The sequence below is a fragment of the Piliocolobus tephrosceles genome, chromosome 3, assembly GCF_002776525.5.
Source record: "Piliocolobus tephrosceles isolate RC106 chromosome 3, ASM277652v3, whole genome shotgun sequence".
Taxonomy (NCBI): domain Eukaryota; kingdom Metazoa; phylum Chordata; class Mammalia; order Primates; family Cercopithecidae; genus Piliocolobus; species Piliocolobus tephrosceles.
The window spans coordinates 23,918,551-23,926,602 of record NC_045436.1 but is presented as its reverse complement, the minus strand read 5'-3'; the positions used below and the strand labels follow the sequence as shown (position 1 = coordinate 23,926,602).

The window sequence follows — 8,052 nt, the reverse complement described above, 5'->3', positions numbered from 1 at the left end:
AACAAACCACAATTCTGCTCCCCATTTCTCCCTCAATTTAATCATTTGTTCCAATTTTCCTACCTTTGAAATCAGATGATTCAGCTCCTCTTTCTGCCTTAACAGTTTGGAATAATTCAAATTTCAGAAGCTCATGCTTGATTCTTCTACTTTTCTTATTTTTATATTGTAATAGTCTTCATCTGTTTTCTATCACTTAATTTCTTTTCTGATTTGGATCTCTTTCCTTTAATTTTCCTTGAGGGTTATTCTCTCTTTTGTCTGTTTTCTCTTTTGTATAATTCTCCCTCTCCATTCATGCTCCAAGCAAATGGACCTTTTCTGCCATGATTTCACACTCCTTTTGAAACTTTCCTCACCCATGTTCCACTTTCTGCTTTTAAGTCAGTAATAAGATATTATTTGAAGCATGGCTCAGATCTCATATTTTAAAAGAATTTCTCTACCTACACTGGCTTCTAGCAGACTCTATGTCAGCTATGTCCCTAACTGCTTCTCTGACAGAGCTTCGCATGGCTTCCTTCCTCTTCTGTCTGTTTTTTTTTTTTATGGTTTCCCAATGCAGTATTGACAAAAGACAAAGGGCTTTGGGTCCACACCTGTATGGGTTCGAGTCTCAACTCTGCCACAGCTGCATGATCATGAGTAGATTACTTTGCATCTGGATTTCCTTACGTGTAAAATGGCAGTAATTTTACACAAGATTTTAGAAATGATTAAAAGAGAGCATTAGAGCATAGACTGTGAGTCATACTGAGTGTTCAGTGTTATACATTTTTTTTTTTAGTCTTCAGATAATTTTGGCATTGTTTTGCTGCTAAAGAGATTGCCAGAAGATCAGAGTGGTATGTAGCACATGAACAGTTTCCAAAAGAAAAGACTTACATTGCATGGTCTCTTCTTTGTCTTTTTTTCACCTATCAGGCACACATCTATTTGTTTTTTTTTTTTTTTGGTACTAAAATTATGAAATATTCAAACATAAAGTATAACAATTAAAACAAGATATGTCTATGATCGTCCACACATAGCTTGAACAAATCTTAGCATTCTGTCATAATCATATCAGATGTTCATGTTAAAGAAATAAACTATTTTAGATTTGGTTAAAACCTCTGTGTCTCTTCCCTAATGTCATTTATCTCTCCCCCTTTCCAGAGATGTAACCATCCTGAATTTGCTCTTGATCATTCTTATTTATATATTTTTACTTTTACTATACATATGTATATCTATATAAAACATAAGACTCTATTCTGCATATTTTAAACTACATATGTGTAATATACTGTATATATTTTTCAACTTGCCATTTTGTTTAACATTTTTTGTTGGTTTTATCACATGTGCCATAGCATGTTGTTCTGTTTTGTGCATTTCTATTGCAGCGCAGTATGCCATTTTATGAATGTGTTGCAGTCATAGTGCAACTGGAAGACTAAGTGGAATGGATGATTCTAATGTAACCCAAGGACAAAATCTGTTTCAACTCCAGTAATGAAGTTACTCAGCATAGCGGCTTGCTTCAGTGATACCTTGGGATACCAAGAACAGCTCCACCTGGTCTGTGAAGATGAGGGGCAGCTCATCTGCTGGTATGGTGAGCAGGCACCATAGCACAAAGGGCACACCACAGCTCTTGTTGAAGACGTATGTCGGGGCTACAAGGAAAAGCTCCAGAAAGTTGTGACAAAATTGAGGCAACTTGAAGAGGAGTGTGCAGAGCGGAAGGTATTCACAGCAATGCACATAACTAAATGGAAAATAAGCACAGAGTTTATTTGGGCCAAGTTTGAGGACTGCAACTCAAAAGCATAGATTTAAGTTTTCCAGATTATACACTCCCACTGCATGAATTTAGACAGCAATAATGGAAATTGCAATTTTATATCTCCTCATGAGAAGACACAAATGCAGAGATAAAAAAATCGAGTTTGACTTTGAGAATCTCCAGAGTTTCCTACATGAGGAGGAGAAGTCTTATCTCTGGAGACAGGAGAAGGAAGACCAATAGACTCTGAGTAGACTGAGGGACCATGGGACCAGTCTGGGCTGAATTCAACAGCCACATGCTGGAACTGGAGGAAAGATGTCAGAACTCAGTCCAAAAATTGCTGCAGAATGTGAATGACACTGTGAGCAGGAGTTGGGTTGTGAAGCTGGAAACATCAGAGGTCTTCTCCTTGGAGTTTCATACTATGTGCAACATTTTTGAGCTTTATTTCCTGTAATGTGAAGAAAATGTTAAGGAGCCATCAAGAGATGGGGTTTTGCCATGTTGCCCAGGCTGGTTTTGAACTCTTGCACTCAAGTGATCCACTTGCCTTAGCCTCCTACAGTACTGGGATTGCAGTCAATGTGACTCTGGATCCAGATACAGCTCATGGTGAACTAATTCTGCCTGAGGATCGAAGACAAGTGACTTGTGGATATCCCCAGGACCATCACAGCACTCCTTCCAGGAGATTCAGTGCCTTCCCCTGTGTCCTGGGTTGTGAGGGCTTCACCTCTCAGGAGGATGTTCCTTCGAAATGGATGTTGGAGAAAGAACCGGGAGGGATTTAGGAGTTTGTATGGAAATGTGCAGAGAGGTACTGGCATGAAGCAAGAACCTCAGTCTGGATTGTGGACCCTCAGACTATGCGGAAAGAAATGCTATGTAGCCCTTACATCTCCCTTAACTTCCCTTCATCTGTGTGAACAGCCCTTGGTTGTGGGAATGTTTCTGGACTCTGAGGCTGAAGTTATATCCTTTTACAACATGCGTGCTGGCTACCACAGCTTCACCTTCCCAAAGGCTTCCTTCTCTGACACTCACCGGCCCTGTTTCCAGATTTGTCAATATTCTCCTTTGTTCCTGCCTCCCTCAGCTGGTTAAGGAAAAGAGCAAAGTGTTATTGGTTTAACCAGCACAGAGAATATAATGTAAATCCCATAATGACCTATATATATATAGCATGCAAAATAGCCTGTATCTGGCTTTTTAGAATATGACTAATAAATGGCTCTTGTGAGTTTTTCATTAAAGAATTTAAAGATGAATCTACCAAAGTTCACTACTTAAAGGAAATGTATAAATGTGATTCTCTACATCAACTTTTTGTTTTTTCTCTTGATTTGCAATAGATTAAGAGTAAATAATGTTATCATTTTATGTTGTTTCATAGGTTCAGCAACCTTTCATATATCTTTATTGGGCCAGCAGTAAGTTGAAAGTAAATGGTTGTTAAAATTAAATTTGACTCATACAATAACTCTAGGAGGTAAGAGATATTATCTCTGCTTTTTATGGTATTATATTCAAAGTAGGCAAAGTTAGTTATAAATGCACAAAAGCATCAGTTTCGTCTTTTAGTTAGATTCTAAGAATGTAGATACAGCAGTTGAACAACTGGGAAAATGCTGAAAAATTTTCACCATTTTCTTCAGTAGAAGAGTCTGTCCCATTTAGACATTAGAATTGGATTTAGAGAGACCCTGGGATATGATTGATTGTCATTATGTTGAAAGGAATACTTAGCTTTTTGCTCCAAGAATTTTTTTTTTTTTCCCCTGTAAGATTTGAACCAAACATAAGTTACTTTCTGAGGGAATTCATGGGGAATGCTTTGAAGAGTTTCATCTCTTTAGTGTAAAACATTATTTAACAAGAATTTGGCTTTGATCAATACTCTTTGAATAAGGATAGGGTATTACCCCAGTTCATTTTTTTCTTTTATCAGTCCTGGTATTAAATTAGAAATTACACTGGAAATCTCATTTTCTTGGGGAGGGGATTCCTTGGAAAATGTCAAAGTGAATTTTAACTGTGTATTGTTTAGTTATTCATTTTAAGAGTGGTTTATAAAAGATTTGTTGAAGTTTTCTCATTTTTTCTATTATAAGTGATAATAAGAGAAAACCTTGGTAGTCACAATTATGGCAACAATTATAGTGACACAATTAGACTGGCTGACATTTACTGGCTAATTTAATTCAATTATTATCTCTTTAAATGTATGTGTGATAGCTGCTAAGTATGGCTATGGAAAGGCTACAATTTTTGCTTGGGGTGATAAACAATTTAAATAGCAACAAAAAATTATAATTTTAGAAATCTTACTGACCCTTGGACTAGGGAAAGGAATTGTATTTTACGTGAGCGCTACCTAAATTATCTTGTCACATAGCATTGTGCTTTATATATAAAATGCCCTTGTTAATTATTTGTTGAAAAAAAGAGAAGGGAGGAAGGAAAGGAGGGAGGAAGGGCAGGAGGAAGGAAGGAAGGAAAGAAGGAAGGAAGGGAGGAAGAAAGGAAGGAAGGAAGGAAAATATTATCCTCTCAAGTTTCAAATTGGGTAATAATAGTACTCTAATATAATGATTGAAAATACACGCTGGCCAGGTGCGGTTGCTCATGTCTATAATCCCAGCACTTTGGGAGGCCTAGGCAGGTGGACCACTTGAGGTCAGGAGTGCAAGACCAGCCTCGCCAACATGGTGAAACCCTGTCTCTATTAAATAATACAGGAATTAGCTGGGCTGGTGGCGCATGCCTGTAATCCCAGCTACTAGGGAGGCTGAGGCAGGAGAATCACTTTAACCTGGGAGTTGGAGGTTGCAGTAAGTCGAGGTCACACCATTGCATTCTGGTCTGGGCAACAGCAAGACTCCATCTCAAAAAAAAAAAAGAAAATACAAGCTTAATTCTTATTGTATGCCAGATATAGTGCTAAGTATTCTACATATACAGGAATGTATAGTATATGTACTATACATATACTATGTACTATATGTACTATACATACTTATTGTATGCCAGATATAGTGCTAAGTATTCTACATATACATATACAATTCCTCATCCATGATTCTAAAATTCAAGAATAGTTTGTTTTAAGCTCAGTTAGCAGCAAGACCACACATGACCTGAACTCACTTGGTATCAAAAACTATCCCTAATGGACCTAATATGGTAACATACTGTATTATCTCTCTAAAAGAGAAATAACTTCACATTTTGAGACACTTCTGTCTATGTGAGTTTGTAGCTGTGTACTAACTCATTTAGTCTTTGCCAAGACCTTATGAGGTTGGCACTATTATTATCTCCATTTTACAGAGAAACAATTGAAACACAGAGGTTGGGAAAGGAATATTTACCAATAATGACTGTTTTAAAGTCTGCAATCCTCTGGTTAGAAAATACCTTGAAAAAAAATTTTTAAGAAAGTTTTGATATATCACCAATCTTCAAGACATCTTTTGGATTCACCAGAGGGAAAAAGGGGATTGCCATGACTACTTACACATCAAAACTTCTGGGATTTATTATAATATTTCTGCTACTATTTCTAGAAAGTTCCAAATGTATTATGCTAAAAACTTAGAAATATGTTTTTTTGGGTGGTTCTCACTGCCAAAGTGTAATTATTCCCTCCCATATGGAGCTCCAAAACATAGTAACAGGGAGCATTTTACTGACATCTGGCTTTATTTTTGCTTGTTACGTCTTCCAGACTCCACCCTTGGTGACTTCACATATTATACATTACACATATCTTAGTATACTGTGAGAAGATTCAGAAAAATTGCTGTGACAACTAATTAGTATTTACTTAGCGGATAGTACAACATTAGCATTTACTTAATTCAAGAGTAGTCTTGTTTAATTTAAGGCTACACATCCTGTAATTATTATGGGCTTTTAAATTTAGGTACTTACTGAAATTTAAGTTTAAATTGCAATGTAGTCATGTTTTCACATCAATTTTAAACCTCTTTCTACGTGTAATGAATACCACATTTAACTAGTTTTACCCAGTTTTTTTTTTTTTCAGATATTAAAGTTTGTGGTTAAATAAACATAAACCAGTAATTTATTTCCAATAAACTCTTAGGATTTGTTGCACGATTTGGTGGTCTGTGTGCACTGATATGTTTCATAGATGATGGCAGAGCACTCGTAACTATATTGAAGAGAAACTATCAATGCAAACTTATGCTTGTAGTATGGTCCTTGTCAAAGTTGTTGCCTTTGGCATTTTTGCTAATCGTTAATGCAAAAGGATCCTGTTTTTGCCTTCAGAGATCAGTGCAAAGTTAATGCAGACCATCTTACCGGCTGTGGGAGCAGAGGGTGGTTTTAAACTACTGCAGGGGAAGAAGCCAGTTGCCTAGCTGAAGGGTAACACTGTTTACAATGCATGTGGTTGCTGTTGTGATAAGCCTCTGAGGAATGTGGGGAGGAAGGGATAATGTAGGCCAACTCTGATTGCTTTTGGAATGTGGCAATTTGTCCTTGGTTATCGTTGGTATTTAACATGTTTTGATAGAATCGTTTTAGATCTATCTGAAAACTGCCAGTGATCTGAGAAAACCCTATGGCCTACTACAGTTGATTAGCCAACCCCTTCAGTGTAGACTCCTACTCACTTCCTCCCTCCCTGTCTACACTCATTCTATCAAAGTCACATCGTCACATGTTCATGTTCACATACCTTTAAGGAATGTGAATCTTTATCTTTCTCCTCTTTATCTCTCTCTCTGTCATGAGTGCATGATAGAGACAGACATACAGGCACACGCAAACACACACACACACACACACACACACACACACACTCTTAGCTTTTCTTCTGAGGCATCCAAGATTCTTCTCTAGTTAGATGACACTTCTTGTATGTTTGTGAAGAACCATAGTTCTATAAAAATATTCTAATTAAATTATTTTTTCAAGGGCCTAACTTGATGGAGAACACAAGGCTATAAAGAAACCATTCTCTCCGCCTACAAGTGAGAGTTGAAATCTTCCAGTATGTGTTAAAACCTATGATTAAACTACAGGTGAACGACAAGCTTCTTGTGTGGTAAGAGATTATTAATTTAGAAATATCCTGATTAATCAAGGATGGTCATGAGATTTTTTCAGTCAAGAAATCTAGTCAGAATGTAGGAAATATTCTTCGTCTGTTTTTTTTAGCTTTGCTTCTGGGGAAAAATGAAGACTATTAATTGTGACCTTACAAAGGACAACTGCGTATTTTCCTAGATAAGTTATGTGAAGGTCATTGAGACCTTCCCACTGTAGAAGAAAGAGGCTTAAACAGATAGCGCTGAGAACCATTGATTCTCTTTGAAGCCTCAAAGTAAAATCAATTTCAAGTTTTGTTTTGTTCACTAAAGTTAAGAGAACAATCAATTTTAGACTGAGCCAAGAATGAAAACATTAAAATACTAGCTATTGTGTAACTTAACTGGGATGGGAGTGTAGACACAGAATAGTTCCCAGATTTGTCTTAATCCAGTGGTTTCTGAACTGTACGCCAAGGCACACTGGGGTGCTGCAGCAAACTCACAGGAGGGCTGCAGGACGTTTTACATTTTCCAGCAAAAGACAGCGACTCTCGATACCTGTTGGTCACAGTGAAGCTTGAGATAGTTCACAGTTTCCTCATTGATCATGCTACGTTCTTTTTGCTGATACCGTATCTTTATAAAGCTGAGTATTTTATGATTTCTAACTAGTTAATAAATATAATCATCAGACATTTCTTTTCGTCTAGGAGTGTTGTGAAAAAATTACTAAAACAATAAGGATACCATAGACAGAAAAGTTGGAAACTTTTGCTTTTACTCTGTGTGTGTATGTGTGTGTATGCAAAACATTTTGTTAGAGGTAATTAATATTTATGTATTTATTCTAATACACAGTTTTATAGAAACATTATTGGTAATTTGGGATATTAGACTGTGTTTTCTTTGAATCTATAAGTTATATTTATAGGAAGTCATTCTTATTAGATTACAAGAATTTAAATAAGTAATACCATTCACCTGGTGGCAGCTTAGTCAAAGTATATACTATATCCAGTGCTTTGGTTGTAGAGCATTTCTCAGGATCATGGCTCAGAAGTGAGACGATATCTGCATTCCTCTGATTTTCTCACCTAGTTCTTGAGATTAAAAGAAGCTTACCTTTGCCCATTTGAATAGAATGCTCTGTTTTTAGAAGGCCCCATTGAAAAACAGAGCATTCTATTCAAATGGGCAAAGGTAAGCTTCTTTTAA

At 36.6% G+C, this 8,052-nt stretch overlaps 1 pseudogene; it reads left to right on the top strand.

Moving 5' to 3' along the window:
• Positions 1 to 1,497: 1,497 nt before the first annotated feature.
• On the top strand, positions 1,498 to 2,878 carry LOC111552018 (annotated as a pseudogene).
• Positions 2,879 to 8,052: the final 5,174 nt, after the last annotated feature.